The sequence below is a fragment of the Ursus arctos genome, unplaced genomic scaffold (genome assembly GCF_023065955.2).
Source record: "Ursus arctos isolate Adak ecotype North America unplaced genomic scaffold, UrsArc2.0 scaffold_30, whole genome shotgun sequence".
Classification (NCBI taxonomy): domain Eukaryota; kingdom Metazoa; phylum Chordata; class Mammalia; order Carnivora; family Ursidae; genus Ursus; species Ursus arctos.
This window is the reverse complement of record NW_026622986.1, coordinates 22013189-22028206: the sequence shown is the minus strand read 5'-3', so window position 1 is coordinate 22028206 and position 15018 is coordinate 22013189. Positions and strand designations below refer to the sequence as shown.

At 44.7% G+C, this 15018-nt stretch overlaps 2 protein-coding genes across 15 annotated transcripts in view; one reads left to right on the top strand and one right to left on the bottom strand.

Annotated features, from left to right (window-relative positions):
* Positions 1-15018, bottom strand: part of C1QL3 (complement C1q like 3) — a 105803-nt gene that overhangs the window by 17546 nt on the left and 73239 nt on the right. For 2 of the 8 annotated variants that reach the window (XR_008956565.1, XR_008956566.1), the window contains exons 4-6: positions 4654-4908; positions 3993-4101; positions 967-1034 (exon numbers count right to left, since the gene is read on the bottom strand). The gene's annotated coding sequence lies outside the window, so the exon portion shown is untranslated. Of the gene's footprint in view, positions 1-966; positions 1035-3992; positions 4102-4653; positions 4909-8905; positions 9091-15018 lie in introns of those variants that run through there. The other 6 variants (XR_008956562.1, XR_008956563.1, XR_008956561.1 and 3 more) reach the window with 6 other exon arrangements.
* Positions 9160-15018, top strand: part of PTER (phosphotriesterase related) — a 68252-nt gene continuing 62393 nt past the window's right edge. Inside the window, exons 1-2 of one of the 7 annotated variants that reach the window (XM_026479007.4) lie at positions 9160-9278; positions 11288-11428. The gene's annotated coding sequence lies outside the window, so the exon portion shown is untranslated. Of the gene's footprint in view, positions 9319-9414; positions 11429-15018 lie in introns of those variants that run through there. The other 6 variants (XM_048219544.2, XM_026479009.4, XM_048219543.2 and 3 more) reach the window with 6 other exon arrangements.

The following is a 15018-nucleotide window of genomic DNA, read 5'->3' as shown; positions in this document are numbered from 1 at the left end:
CCTGCACCTTCCACCTTTTTTCCTCTTTACCTTTCTGTCTTCCCCCCCAACCCCCACCTAGTACAAAGTCATCTTCAAATAAGGCTGCCTGTGGATCACACATCTGAGCCACAGGAATGACTCAGGGCCGGTACATCTGTGAAGTCAAGTGTGAGCAAGGAAGAGTCAGACTAGGTTTCCATGCAATTCACAAGCAAGAAACAAGTCCCAGGCAAGACGAAGGGACTTCTAGCCACTCTGCTGATGAGGTAGAGGCATTTTATGGCACATTCTCAAGAGCACGTGGCTGCTTTTAAACAAAGCCCAGCACACACAGCGGTCCTGGGGCAGGCACATATTAACCAGAGGCATCTCCAGTGCCATCACTGAACACTGTTTCCAGAGCACACAACCGAAGGCACCTAGAAACGCACCAAGGTTTATGCTGCAACGTAAGACCGCCAACATGACGTGTCAGACCCATGATACTGAAGACCACTCCCATCAAAACAGTGAAGCAAGTTAGTTAACGTCATTGCCTTGGGTGTGTTTAAGCATAAATAACTCCAGCCGTTCCTTGCATGGTCTTCTCTATTCCACTCGCTGACAAAGCCACATGCCTTCCTATTTCAAATAATCATTGGCTCCAGGGCTCTAGTTACCAGGTTTCTTTCTGTTTAATGACCGGGTCAGGATGTTTAGTAGGGAGAGGCCAAGCAGAATGGAGATGGAGTCCCTACCATCGGTGGTATTCCTGGGACACCATGGAGCTGACCGAGGTCCAACATGACCTGTCTTGGAAGTGAGTCCTTCCCGGTGCCCCCAAGCTCAGGCTGTCCAGACCTGCCCCTGTCCTAATTCTAGCAGGGAACCCAGTGACGCCGGCACTAATGCTATCAACTTATGATACTCCTGGCATCATTTCCTCGTCCCACACCACACGGTTAGAAAGGGGGTGTTTGTGAGAAGTGTCACACAGTGTCTCACCAGAAATGCTTCGGATCCCTGATTGAGCAACAGGAGCGAGCCAGGGGGCCTTCCTCTTCACCCCAAATCTGCCAAGTACAATACAGACTTTCTCACAAATACATATTTCGTGACTTTGTTAAGCCTCTGTCTGTATATTCATGCTCTGAACATTATAGGATTTTGAGTATTAATGTTCAAATCGTCTTCTCGATATGCACCTGTTGCAGACATCATTCCTTGGGGAATTATAATCCCTTATTATAAGACTGAGACCAAGTCAACTTTATTCATTTGTTGTGGAATTTAGCTAGCATCCTATGTGCTTAATTCTGTTGTGAGAGAACTTTTATAAGTCATTTCTACCTTATTTTCTATGTCTCTGAGAAGTACAATCATTAGCTAATTTTCAAGACAAAAAATTTTTGGCAAAACTGTGTTAAGAAGTATGGCATTTGCTGTCACTTCGCAAGTCTGATTTATAACAGTAATATTTTCCCTACCCTTTGGAATCCTGCATCCAGGATATGGTGCCGTGGCAGTGCCTGAAATATTGAAATACTGGATATCTTAATAGTAGGAGAGTGGTTGTCTCTAGCAGGGGTAGGGGGTGGGGAGGTAATGAGACCAGAGAGGAAAGTGTGGGGCGTCTATGGTATTGGTAACCTTGGGTGGTGGGTTCACAGATGTTGATTTTATTATCAGGCTTTATATCACCTGTAACGTTCACTGAATATATTCTTCTGTATCAATTAAAAATATATGTGCCTGGGGCACCTGGTGGCTCAGTCGGTTAAGCATCCAACTCTTGATTTCAGCTCAGGTCATGATCTCAAGATCTTGAGCTCAAGCCCTGAGTTGGGCTCCGCACTGGGCACGAAGCCTGGCTAAGATTCTCTCTCCCTCCCCCTCTGCCCCTCCCCCACTTCTCTCTCTCTCTCTCTCTCTCTTTCTCTCCCTATCTCTCCCTCCCTCTCTAAAAAATAAGAAAAAAAAAAATACCATGTGCCTGATATTCAAATAGGACTATCTGTTAAAGCGTCCACAAATTTATGCACCTTATGTTAAAAAAGATAGTTCTGTATTAAAATGACCACATCATCCTCACATCCTATTACCATGAAAACATCAGCATAATAAAATGCTCTATTTTAAGGGACTTTAAGAAAAAGAATGTCAAAATCTAATATAGATGTTTTCCTATTACATCAGTTACTATTAACACAAATTCTAACCTTAATCTCACACATATGCCACAATTATGGAGTGCTTTCTGACTCACTCGCTCTGTTTTTGTAACGTTAAGACCTTTCTCTGGGACCTCAGATTCTTTGAGTTAAGAGCGCTTTTGAGTTTGCTTATTTCTCAGCGGTCAGCGATTTTTAAAAATCCCAGCAAATGTCGTTTACCTCCTCCCGAGAGAAGAGAGTTGGATACTAGATTGTTTTAAGATCTTCTGACTCTAAACATCTGATTCTGTGACGATCCAGGGAAGCGCTAGCTTGCCTTTCCAGCTTCCCTGTTCTCTAAGCATCTGGTTCCTTCTTTATACAATTGAAGAAAAAGAAGAATGCATGGGATCCGGACTTATTTTGCTCCCTAACTTCTCACTTCTTTACTTTTCAATGGGAATCACCAGCCAACCACCTCCTACGTCATCCCATCTCTGCTACACACACACACACACACACACACACACACACACACACACAGCATATAAGGGGTCTGGCCTCATGGAGTCTCTGGCTTAGGTCCAATTTTGCTCCTGCCGATGTGTGCCAGTACTCATTCTCTTGTCAAGGTCGGAACAGCTAACGTTTCTTGATGCCTTTGCTATGTCCTGTGCTAAGCACTTAACTTGGATTACTGGGTCATTATTTCTTAGCATTTGGGTTTTGGAGTCAGCCAGTCCTAGATTTACATCTCAGGTTAGCCCTTTATCAGCTATGAAACCTTGAGCAAAAAGAATTCACATCTCTGAGCCTCAGTTTTCACATCCATAAAATGGGGGATTATATAAACATAAAATCTTAAAAATGGTGACAAAAGGCTACTGGAGTAGAGACTGGCACACAGACTGTCATAAATGTAAAAAATGTTATTTGCTGTTATTATTATTAGCATTACTGCCAGCGCCATCACACTGACCAATATTCCCAAATCCTTGCTCCTAGGCTCCTTTCCTGCAGCTCTGATACTTGATTTTCTTGCCCCCAGCCTGCATGTCAAAGCCCTTCTCCTGACCTTCTGGACCCTGGGCTCGCCACAGGGGTGATTCCTTAGAGTGCTACACCCTGAGGCCCACCTACGCAGTTTACTTTGTTCTACTGCTATGTCTGACCTCTCTGTACTGAATCCCTCACCGCACCTCCTGCCAAGAACACTCCCCCGGTACCGTTCCAAATAAGACACACACAGAGCCCTCACCCTTAACCCACACACAATCCCTACGAAGGTGCAGGGTCTCTGCCATCCTCCACACACAAATTCCATCGCTGGTCCCAAGACAGCCCCTTCAATTCCCATCACCGCCCAGCCGGAGGGAGCACGTATCAAATCTGCTAAGTCACGTGGCCGAGCCGAGCTGCCAGAGAGGCTGCCAAGTGGATCCGAAACAGGGTGGCCGTGAATCCTGGTGAATTATTAGTGCGAAAGCAAAGAAGCACAGATCTTTAGGACAGCCAGCAAGCTGCCCTAGGTGGGCCACAGTATTTTCATTTCCCATGACTCAGGGAAATTAAGTGGTCCCACAGCCCCAAAGTCAAGGAGCCAGGAATTGAAATCGGGGCTTTCAGACTCGGGAGCCACGTCTGAAGGTATCTGGTTCCCCACGTTCGCTGAGAACGTAGCTGCCTTGGCACCCCCTGTCAGGAGATGTGTCCCGGATTTCCACCCCCATCCTACCTGGAAGAGTGAAGCAAACTCTGCTCTTTGATTATTTTAGCTACAACATGGTTTTTATATACCCTCCTATAATTTTAGATATCCCAGTGTAGCGTTACTTCTCTTAATATTTACGAGGTGACACGATCTAGCCAACTACTCACACAGATGAATTCTTTAAGAACTAAGGTTGCAAAGGCCGTATTCCTCACACTGTGCAAAATACTTCAAACCAGATTTCACCAGGTCTCTGAAAAGCACTTTAAACTAATTCTGTGGGGAAACACACACACACACAATCAAAAACATATCTTGAAATGATAACAAGGAAATTATCCACACTCCTTAAAGAGAAAACAGTCAAATTATTTGAATTATAAATTCAAGCCACTGCTTTAACGTTTCCTTCAAGTCCACATTGCTTTTTTTTCCAACACGGAGACAACGACTATTTGGTATTCTTCACAGACACGTATGCCTGGGCTTACAGTTAATGAATAGCTTCCCTGCTGACTTTTTTGGGCTTAATTTCATTCTGTTTCACTCAGCTCTCAACACTGTATTTATTAGAGATCAATAATCGCATTATTGTGTGCTAACAGATGCCACTCACACTTAAATGATTCTCTCAAGGATTTGGGAAGCCATTTAATATTAGTTATTAATATTAGCTGGCTAAAGGTCAGTGGTTTTCAAGTGGCCTACGGAACCACCCCGTTCTCTTACCAGGACAAATACCATATTAATCAGGGTTGACTATCTGCTGTAACAAATGATCCCCACATCTCAGTGGCTTTAGACAATAAGAGCAAATTTTTCACTCACATTCTCTTAGAGTTAGGGTTGGTAGGGGGGCGTTCTGCTCCACATGGCCATTCAGATACAGTCTGCTTCTCTCCGATGGCTCCATCTTCCAGGTCCTAGGCATTCTCTCCGTCCTGGCCATGAATGGAGAAAGAGTGGAGGATGCTGGGTGGGTGGGAGGTTTTTGGATGGGCCCTTCTGGGTGTCACTTCTACCATATCCCATTGGCTGGCATGGACCACACGTGCCTGCAAGGGAGGCTGGGAGGTAGCAGAGCTATACGCCCAGGCAAAGGAGGAAATGGCTTTCGTGAGCACCTCGCCACCAAATAAAACTGAGTCTGTGTTACAAATACCGAAAGAAACTGCTAGGCAAGAACAAATACTAGGGAATTCAATTTAAAAGGTTTTTTTTTTTAATTAATGATGATATAATTGAAAATTATGACCTCTTATGCATACTAGCCAATCTAGTGAGAGTAATAGGTGTTCTAAATTTAAGTTAACTTTTTACAAGTTATTTACAAGCAGCTGTCTAAGGTCGAAATTTTTTTATTATGGTAAAACGTTCGTAACATAAATTTTAACATTTTAACTGTTTTTTAAGTGTAGAGTTCAACCACATTAAGTACACTCACACTGCTGGGCAACTGTCACCACTGTCCACCTCCACACATCGAAAGTCTGTACCCATAAACACTGAACTACTCCTCATTCTCCCTCCCCCCAGCCATCCGGGGACCACCATTCTACTTTGTGTCTTTATGAATTCGACCATTTGAGGCACCTCATATAAGTGAAATCATATAGCATGTGTCCTTTTGCATCTGGCTTATTTCACTTAGCATAACACCTTCAAAGTTCATCCATGCAGTAGCCTTATCAACGTTCCCTTTAAAGCTGAATAACACTCCATTGTAAGCATCCACCACATTTTGTTTATCCATTCATCCACCAATGAGCCCTTGGATTGTGGCCACCATATGACTATTGCGAATAATGCTGTTATGAACATGGGTGTACAAATATCTGTTCAAGTGCCTGCTTTCACCTTTTCTGGCTACACACCCAGAAGTGGAATTGCTGGATCATTTGGTAATTCTGTGTTTAACTTTTTGAGGAACTGCTCCACTGTTTTCCACAGTGCCTGTGAAAGTCATAATAGCTCTGCAGACAAACTTGTAATTGGCTTCAACAAAAGGTTGTCAATGACTCATTTGTAAAGGTACAGTCCCCATTAAAAAGTTTCCTGAACTGGGGGACTAGGTGTTTTCAACTAGCTCTTTAAGAACTAGACAAGTTTTAATTTCATTGTTCCTTTGTTTCTAAGTGAAGTAATAAAATATACTGATTAATTAGTTGTATTCTCTGGGATGGATAAAGAATAGGAATTTGATCAGAAAGCGTGTGTTGAAAGCTCTGTTCTAACCCTCTTGTGACATTGGTATCTAATAGATTTCCTGGAAATGATGGGACTAGTTTATCACACTATGACTAAGAATTAAACCAAGAAAATCTCTGCAGCGCTGTCAATTTTAACTTCCAATTAACAATTAAAACCTGACAGCCACACCATTTGCGAACTGATATCGTTGGTTGTGCTTTGTTTCTGTGGCTCATCTGATAATTATCTGGATTACTTCATATTTTGACCTCTTCAGATTTTTTTCCCCATACACTATTTTTGTGTAAATATTTAAAACAACTAACTAGAGTGATGAAAACCTGAGTGCTTTCCAGAAGTCTCATCCAAACAGTGAGGGGTTTTGGATGTTTGGTTTTGACATCATTCTCTCCGCCAATTTCGGGTTTCTGAGTACAGGTACTGTCAAAATTCAAAGATACTATAAAAATGAAAAGCAGGTACTGTGGAAATGAGAGCACATTTGAACTAAACCCTTCTCTGAGAGATTGATTTGGAAACCTTTGGTTCCTTAATAATATGATTTTTAACTTGGCTATTTCATCACAGGCGTATGGCAGTACATTGATATTCTAGGTTTCAAAAAATATCTCCAAGTTCCACTTTTCCAGGACGAAAGGCTGAAAAATGAAGTTGGGCACAAGGTTTGATACCAGATTATCATTTTTGACAGCAGAACATCACAAAAGACCCCTTTCATCCACTCTTGTCTGCGTATCCCCAGGGCTAGTGGATACTGGGGGCCAGTACTGGAGAATGCTTATTTTAATTATTTTTCAATAAGATAGCACTTGGTGCTTAGCCAACAATAGCACTTAAATCACTTATGATGTGAAATGAAGTATACAGTATATCCTCTACGCCACCAACATCGTTCACTGTGGTTCACTGGATTTGCATGGATTTCTCTCCCCTTGTTTGTGCACATGTGCTCACAATAGTTTCATAAAGTTCCTGATATAAGACACTTATATTATTGGGGCACCTGGGTGGCACAGCGGTTGAGCGTCTGCCTTCGGCTCAGGGCGTGATCCCGGCGTTATGGGATCGAGCCCCACATCAGGCTCCTCCGCTATGAGCCTGCTTCTTCCTCTCCCACTCCCCCTGCTTGTGTTCCCTCTCTCGCTGGCTGTCTCTATCTCTGTCGAATAAATAAATAAAATCTTTAAAAAAAAAAAAAAGACACCTATATTATTAATTTGAAGTTTCTTTGAAGGTATTTCAAAGAGAAATAAAATCTAGACTAGTTTCTCTTTAACACTATCTTTCAAGGAGTCAAGCCAAAGAAAGTAGGAGCCTGCATGTGAAATATATCACAAATCCTGCAACAATGAACGCAATAAGAGGAGTGGAGAGTTTAGTAACTTCCATAAAAGAAGAGCTCACGTCATTTTTAAACATGGATCTTGTGTATAATGTCACATCTGGCAGCACAGACTACCAAGATGAAGAGCATTATAAATAATGGACTTTGAGGTCTCCCCTCAACAGCCATTGTCAGGTACACCTTTATATGGCTTCATGGTTGCAGCATGAACGAAGTGTTAGCCAGCACTGAAATCACTCTAGAAGCTTCCCTCGATCCAGCTAGTCATTACATAATCTCAGTATGAGCCCCAGTTATTCCTAGTGCTATCCAGCTCTCTCAATACTCACCCCTCCAGAGTTCTTAACCTCTGCATTTATTCTCGTCTCTCCTCCTCTTGGGCCCTATTTTTATCCCCTTCCGTGTTCCTAGGATTTGATCGGTGACCATCCTTAAGGACCATTGCTCTCCTTCAGTTCTGTCTCCCTGCCTAGCCTTTACCAACCAACTTCTCATAGTTTTACCCTTCCTCATATATGTGCGCACACACACAACATCATTTCCTTTTCTCTTCATTCTCTGACTTAAATAAATCGATTACCTAGCCTTCTATCAAAGTGCCCTGCTCTCAACTAAGAAGGTGTGGTGTACTGACATCGACCAAAATGGGTTCTAGTCCTGGCTGGGCACAAGGTACTTCTCTCTTGGGATCTGTTTTCTCATCTGGAATTGGAGGAGAAAATGATCCTACCACAAATAGGTTGTTCTAAAAATCAAGAAAGATAACATATATGCATCCCCTACAGTAGCGGAATTGGCCTCATGAAACACTATATATTCTTATTTATTCTTATTAATTATTATTAAATGTTTACCTTCCTTTCAAATGGCACCTGGATATTCTTCCCATCTGAGTCCTCATCCTCTTTTTCCCAGAATTCAGGATAAAATGAATTGAATACATGTATTGCATGGTGCACTGGGTGTTATACGCAACTAATGAATCATCGAACTTTACATCAAAAACCAGGGATATACTGTATGGTGACTAACATAATATAATAAAAAATACGATTATAATAAAAAAATGAATTGAATACAGTGTAATACTTAAAGGAATTACTGTGTATTGACAACTGTTTCTAGCGTGGTTTTTATGACAGATGCACTCACTTTCACTAAGCCAGCTGCCACAGGCGGTGCTAAGGCCAGTTTAAAAACTATTCGGTACGGACTTTGTAAAGATGAGAAACCTCAGGCCCCGGGCCATGAAACAGTGGAGAAAAAAACCCAAAGTTGCTTTGTATTCAGAATGATGATCCAAGTCTTGTTTGAGATACTACATTGCCAGTGCACCCCTCTGATTAGTAATCCTTGGAGGAAACTAAAATCGCTACTAAAGCCTCCATGTTCCAGGCTTTTCTATAAGGCCTACAAGGCCTACTATCCTGGGAAAATGCAGCCGCTTCCTTTCCCCTTGGGGATTCCAGCCCCTAGTCCTTTTCCTCCCAGGGCATTTGGGGGGTACCTACAATAGACGCTTACACAGAGAAAGCGGGCTCCCAACTCAGCCGCTGATCGGATCCTGCGGGAACCAGCTCTTTCCCCACTCCAAGGTTAGGGCAGGCCACCTGCCAGACTGATTGCGGACTAGGCCTGGAGGCGGGCTGGGGCGGGTCCTGGCCCCGGCTGGGCGCGGCCTAGGGCCAGATGGGGCGTAGCAGGGGCCGCAGGGCGTGACCTAGGGCTGGGTGGGGCGTGGCCGGGTCCTGCGGAACTTGGACCAACGACCCCGGGGCGGGGAATAGACTAGGCCAGAAGGGGAAGTGGGAGGGGAGTGGGGAGACGTTGAAGGCCTGCAAGCTGGCCCTGCTGAGGGTCCCGGGGGAGAAGGCGGCGCGCAGCGAGAGAAGGGAAGGTGCGCGGGAGCCGGAGCGGGCGCGGGAGCTGTGGGCAGGGTAGGAAGGCTGGGGTCCCGGCGGAGCCTTTCGCGCTAATCCCGGGGGGGGGGGGGCGCGGAAGTCCCCCTGGGGAAGGGAGGTTTAAAGCAGCCCGCTCTTTAGCAAGCTGCTGCGTTTCCCCAGATGCGCAGGGAAAGCTGCAAAGACGGGGGTCGCGAGGCTGCACGAAGCCTAGGGGGCTGGCCTGGGCTTAGATGCAGCTAGTAGCCCCAAAGTGTAAAGTCCAGCGAAGCCTGTGTTGAAACCTGAGGCCGAGAGTCCCGCGCGCGGTGAGGCCCGAGGGCCTCGCGTGGCGCGAGCTCAGCGTTGCTCGACAGAAATGCTCCGCAGTTGTCCGTCCGGCAGCTGCGCTGGGCTGGGGGCTTCTCTTCCATATTCGTCCTCATTTGATAAGCTTTGAAATCATACCTCTAAGCGTGGGCCTCGGCCTTGCCCTTTATTTTATCGTCTCCTTGTCTTTCTATCATAAAGATACTCCAAACACACTTAAGTGCGCCTGCCTTACGGGTAGGAACGCCGTATTTACAGCCGCAGTGTTGTGGTATTTGTGAAGACGCCTCAGGTGCAGTGACCCCTCCGAGAGGGACACATTTATAGAAGAGAGCTTCTGCCTTGTATAAAAACGTGTCCATTCGTCCTTAAATCACCGCCACAGTGGAGGAAACTGACAAGCATTTACTTCTATCCTGAAAGATCATCGCTTTCATTGTCAAATAGAATGAACGTCAGGGAAGAAGGAGCCCTGAGACTTACGACACCGCCTTGGCCAGTTACGTTTTATTTTGCATAGACAGCAGGGGTGTGCAGCAGTTATCCTAAAGTCCTGATGTAATTCCGGAAAGAACTAACCCCCTTTAAAAAGAAATCTCCATGCGCACTACAAAGAAAAAAGAGATCAAACAACTTGCACTGGATAGCAAGATAGCAACTTAATTTTAAAAAGGATAATTCGAACACAAAATTCACAGCGTGCTACTTTATGAAATTATGTTTTTCATTTGTGGAGGCTAGCTGTTGTCTTATTGTTATAAAAGTTATTAAAATATCTGTAATATAGATTTAGGGCATAAAATAGCAAAATGCATTTTATTTCCATTCCTTGATCTTAGAATCATAATAGGAATGCCCAAGCCCCCCCCCATATATATTTATTTATTCCAGTTCGTAAAAGCGAATCGCCAGGGGTCTTCTTTGAGCTCTGTGCACCCTAACACTTCTCTATGACTGTGTTCTCGTGTTACAGAGGAGGAAGGTAAGGCACAGAAGGTTAAGCCACACGGCGGGAAAGCGTAGGGAAAAAATCCATGTCTTCTAACTCCAAAACCTGTGCCACCCTGTACTTCTGGTTTTCACAAGTCTGCCCCTGTCCAGCAGGAACTAAAGGTACACTGGTGGAGGGGGCAGGAAGCGAGGTGGCTGGCTTAAAGAACTCTGAGGACCCATGAGTGGAACCTAATTCTATTTCTGACTCCAGTTCTGTGACTTTGTACGAGTTTCTTGTCTTTTTTGGCACATAAAAGTAATTGCTCTCTAGGTCTCTACTAGATCGAAAAACCTATAGATCTGTGAAAACAAGGCTCTGCTTTTACCATTTAATGATATTTTTGGTCACACTTGGTGTCGAAATTACAGAGTGGGCAGGAAAGGTTGGTTTAGTCATTCAGTAAATGTGTAACGTATAGCTGGACACGCACTGGGGCTGCTACGATGCAGAACAGGACAGGTGAGGATTCTAGCCTCTAGGAGTCTATATTCTCGTTGGAGGCACAGAGACCTCAGGAAACAAAGAAAGAACCAACAAACAAATTAATTAACCAACAGCTACAAACTGTAAACAGAAGGCTGTGATAAGGGAAAATGGAGCGGGGGTGGGGGGCACTTTGCATGTGGTGGTGAAAAGGAGTCCTCACCAAGACCTTCTGATTTAGAAGGACGAGAAGGACCAAGTGATGTTCATTACTTTCAGTGGGACCTGCTCGGGCAAAGCAGCCATGAAGGAACTTGGCATTATCTAGAAATTGCCAGAACATCTTTGTGACTGGAGCTGGGGCGATTGGTTCCAGATGAAGTTGGAAAGACAGGGCAGCACGAGATCCTGCAGGGCCTGGTAAGCTCTCTGGATTTTCATCCAACAGCAATGGGAAGCCACTGAAGGGTTGTGGGCAGGGGAGTGCCACGGAGGTGGCTATGATGTAGCCCCAACGAAAGATGGTGGTGGCTCAGGCTGGGGTAGTGGCGGTGGAGACGGGAATGTGGAATCTTCAAATGTCACTTTACCAGTGGGGCCTTCCCGACAACCACATTTAAAATAATATTCGAACACCCCCCGAACCCCCTGGCATTCCCGTCCTTCCATTCCTTTAGTTTTCCTGCATACAACGTGTTCCCATGTGACATACTATATATTTTGTTTATGCATTCTTCACTCCTTCCTATAAGAATGTCAGCTATGTGAGGTCGGGGTTGGCATGTTTTATTTATTGCTGTTTCTTCAGCCCCTGATGCTATGCCTTATGCAAAGTGGGCTCTTCATCCATTTTGTTGTAAGGATGGATTTGATAAATGCTTTGGATTTTGATTCTATAGAACTTGCTGATGAATGGGAGGTGGTAGTGAAAGATAAGGAGAAGCCAAGGATGATTCTCAAGATGCTGGCTCAGAAACTGGGCAGATGTAGATGTTAATTAAGAAGAGGAAGGCTAGGGAAAGAACACATTGGGAATTGGGGTAGGGGAGATGGAAAGTTCCATTTGGTGCATATTAGTCTGTGATGTGTGCATGAGTTATCTATTACTACACTTAAAAAAATTATCCTAAAATTTAGCTGATTGAAACAACAGCCATTCGTCATTTCAGTTTCTGTGGGTCTGGAATTTGGGCATGGCATCGTTGGGTTTGTTCTGGCTCGGGGTCTCTCATAACGTAACAATCCATCAGCCGGGGCTGTGGTCATCTCAAGGCTTGACTGGAGCCGTAAGTTCTGCTTCTTAGCTTCTTCACATGGCTGTTGACAGATATCGGCTGGCTGTTGGCCAGAGACTTTAGTTCCTAACCATAGGGCCTCTCCGTAAGGCTACTCATGATGTGACTCCCCCTCAGGGCAAATGTTTCAAGAGGGAAGAGAACCCAAGATAGAAGCCATTCTTTTTTTTTTTTAAAAAACCTGATCTCAGAAGTAGCATACTGCCACTTCTGTTGTTTGCTGTTGATTACACAAACCAGCCCTGGTGCAGTGTGTGTGTGTCTGTGTGTGTGTGTGTGTGTGTGTGTGTGTGCATGTGTATGTGAACAACACAGGGGTATGAATACCAGGAAGGATGGAGTCGTTGGGTGCCATTGTAGCATCAGCCTTACCACAAGGTCTATGAGATGTCCCAGGGGAAATGTGCTACAGGCTGGTGGGTATATTATACTACAGCTCACGGGAGAGATCTGGGCTATAATTACTGGGGAGTCATTAATCATGATATATGAAGCTGTTGGAAGTGTATCACAGGACCCGGGGAGAGAATATAGGTAGAGAAGGGAGGAGGACCCTGGACCCAGTGCCCAAGAGCCCATCGTTTAGAGGTCAGTGGAGGAAGAGGCAGCAAAGGAGATGGCCAGAGAGGCGAGAGGAAAACCAGCACAACGTGTTCTGGGCGTGACTGAACTGAAGGACAGGTTTCACTGGACAAGTTTCCCTTCCCCACATAGGGCAGAAAATAGCTTGAAAATGGCTGAAGTGAAAAGAATTTCTGAAAAAATGCTATTTAATATAGTTTGAAGTGTGACCCAGATAAAAACAGAGAAAAGGAGAACACATATATGGGTTAGAACATTTAGAGTCTTGAGAAATCTATGTCTACATCCTCAGTGCCCTCTTGGTCTGGGAGTATAGTTGGTAGAGAGCCTCTGTGTGAGGATTTTAGAGGTTATTCTCAGAATGAAGCTTGAAGACAAAATAATGAACTATATAACATAGGAAGAACTACTGACCTCAGAAAATGCCCTTTCTTCCTTCCAAATGCTTCCTTCCAAAACCATATGGAGAGTCTTTCTCCTCAAATGTTTTTTTTTTTTTTTAAAGATTTTATTTATTTATTTGACAGAGAGAGAGGCAGCCAGCGAGAGAAGGAATACAAGCAGGGGGAGTGGGAGAGGAAGAAGCAGGCTCATAGCGGAGGAGCCTGATGTGGGACTCGATCCCAGGACTCTGGGATCATGCCCTGGGCCAAAGGCAGACGCTTAACGACTAAGCCACCCAGGCGCCCCTCCTCAAATGTCTTAATAGCCCAGCGAGCCATCCAGTAACAATGGGAAAATTAATTCCAGATTAAGTGGTGTCTGTGCTCAGTAGCCCTATGAACTCCACTGTTAATAGAAGGACCTACGATGGTTGAATATATTTTTCACACACCAAATGTTCTTTAGGGTGTATTTTCAGTAGTCCAAGTTTTTCTAAAAAGACTTTCGTTTTTTAAAAAAGACTCTCATTCATAGACATCCTCCCTCACTTAAAAAAAAAAAGGAAGAAGGAGAAAAATAAAATACCTGCTCCCACCTGACCACCTGGCCTACACTGGCTCTGTGGTTCTGAGTCCTCGTTCATGAAAGCAGCATCTGCCTGAGTCCACCTGCTTCTGCCTGCTCTGCATGGGAGTCTGTCTGTCCCCTTCCAGCGACATATGGCCATATGACTTGCTTTGGCCAATGAAATGTAAGTGGAGTGACACGTCGCTTCCAGGTAGATGCTTTGAGAGCCAGTGAGAGAGGTCTGTCACACTTTCCTTCCCTCTGCCACAGTGACCACCAATTTTCTAGATAGTGGCTGATCTGTCAGCTTGGATCATTACAAGAGGACACTGAGCAGCGCCTCCTGTCGACCTGTGTTAGACATGTAGTAAGAGCTAGAAATAAGCTTTTGTTGTGTTTGTGCCCCAAGATTTGGGGGTTAGTTTGTTACCACAGCATTACCTAGCCTGTCCTGACTAAGAGATTCAGGTGAGAGCTGAGCCACATGCGTCCAGGGATTACTGATTTCCAGTTGACCAGACACAATGGAAGCCAAAGAGGGAAGGAGCTGTGGAAGGCTTGCTGTTCTGACTAACGCTCCCCTTGCTGTTGGGGAGACCACAGGCATACTTGTTTCCATCATGCTCAACTCAGCTTCATGATTTTAATCAAAGGGGGCAAAATGGCATCTAAGTGTTTAGTTACACCCTGTAAGGGCAGCCGTTATTAAAATGTAAAATACAGAAAGGCTCAATGCCGGGGCGCCTTGGTGGCTCAGTCAGGTAAGCGTCTGCCTTCGGCTCAGGTCATGATCCCGGGGTCCTGGGATCGAGCCCCACATCAGGCTCCATGCTCAGCGGGGTGTGTGCTTCTCCCTCTCCCTCTGCCTCTCACCCTGCTCGTGCTCACTCTCTCATGCTCTCTCTCTTAAATAAATAAATAGAATCTTAAAAAAAAATAGATGATTCTTCCCAAACGTGATTATCCGTGGTTGCATTTCAGAAATGATCTTGTCACCAAAGGACATTTGAAATGCATCATCCGTAAGCATTTTTTAAAGCAGCTTCGATGATTTTAAATATGATTTCCTGGCTATCTTATTTTCGAGCTAGGAGCATCAGACCTAGGTTTTGCTCTCAATGTCCTAGAGGCAACGTGTTCACACGTCTACTCTGAGCTAAACAGAAGCAAAGCAGGGGACAT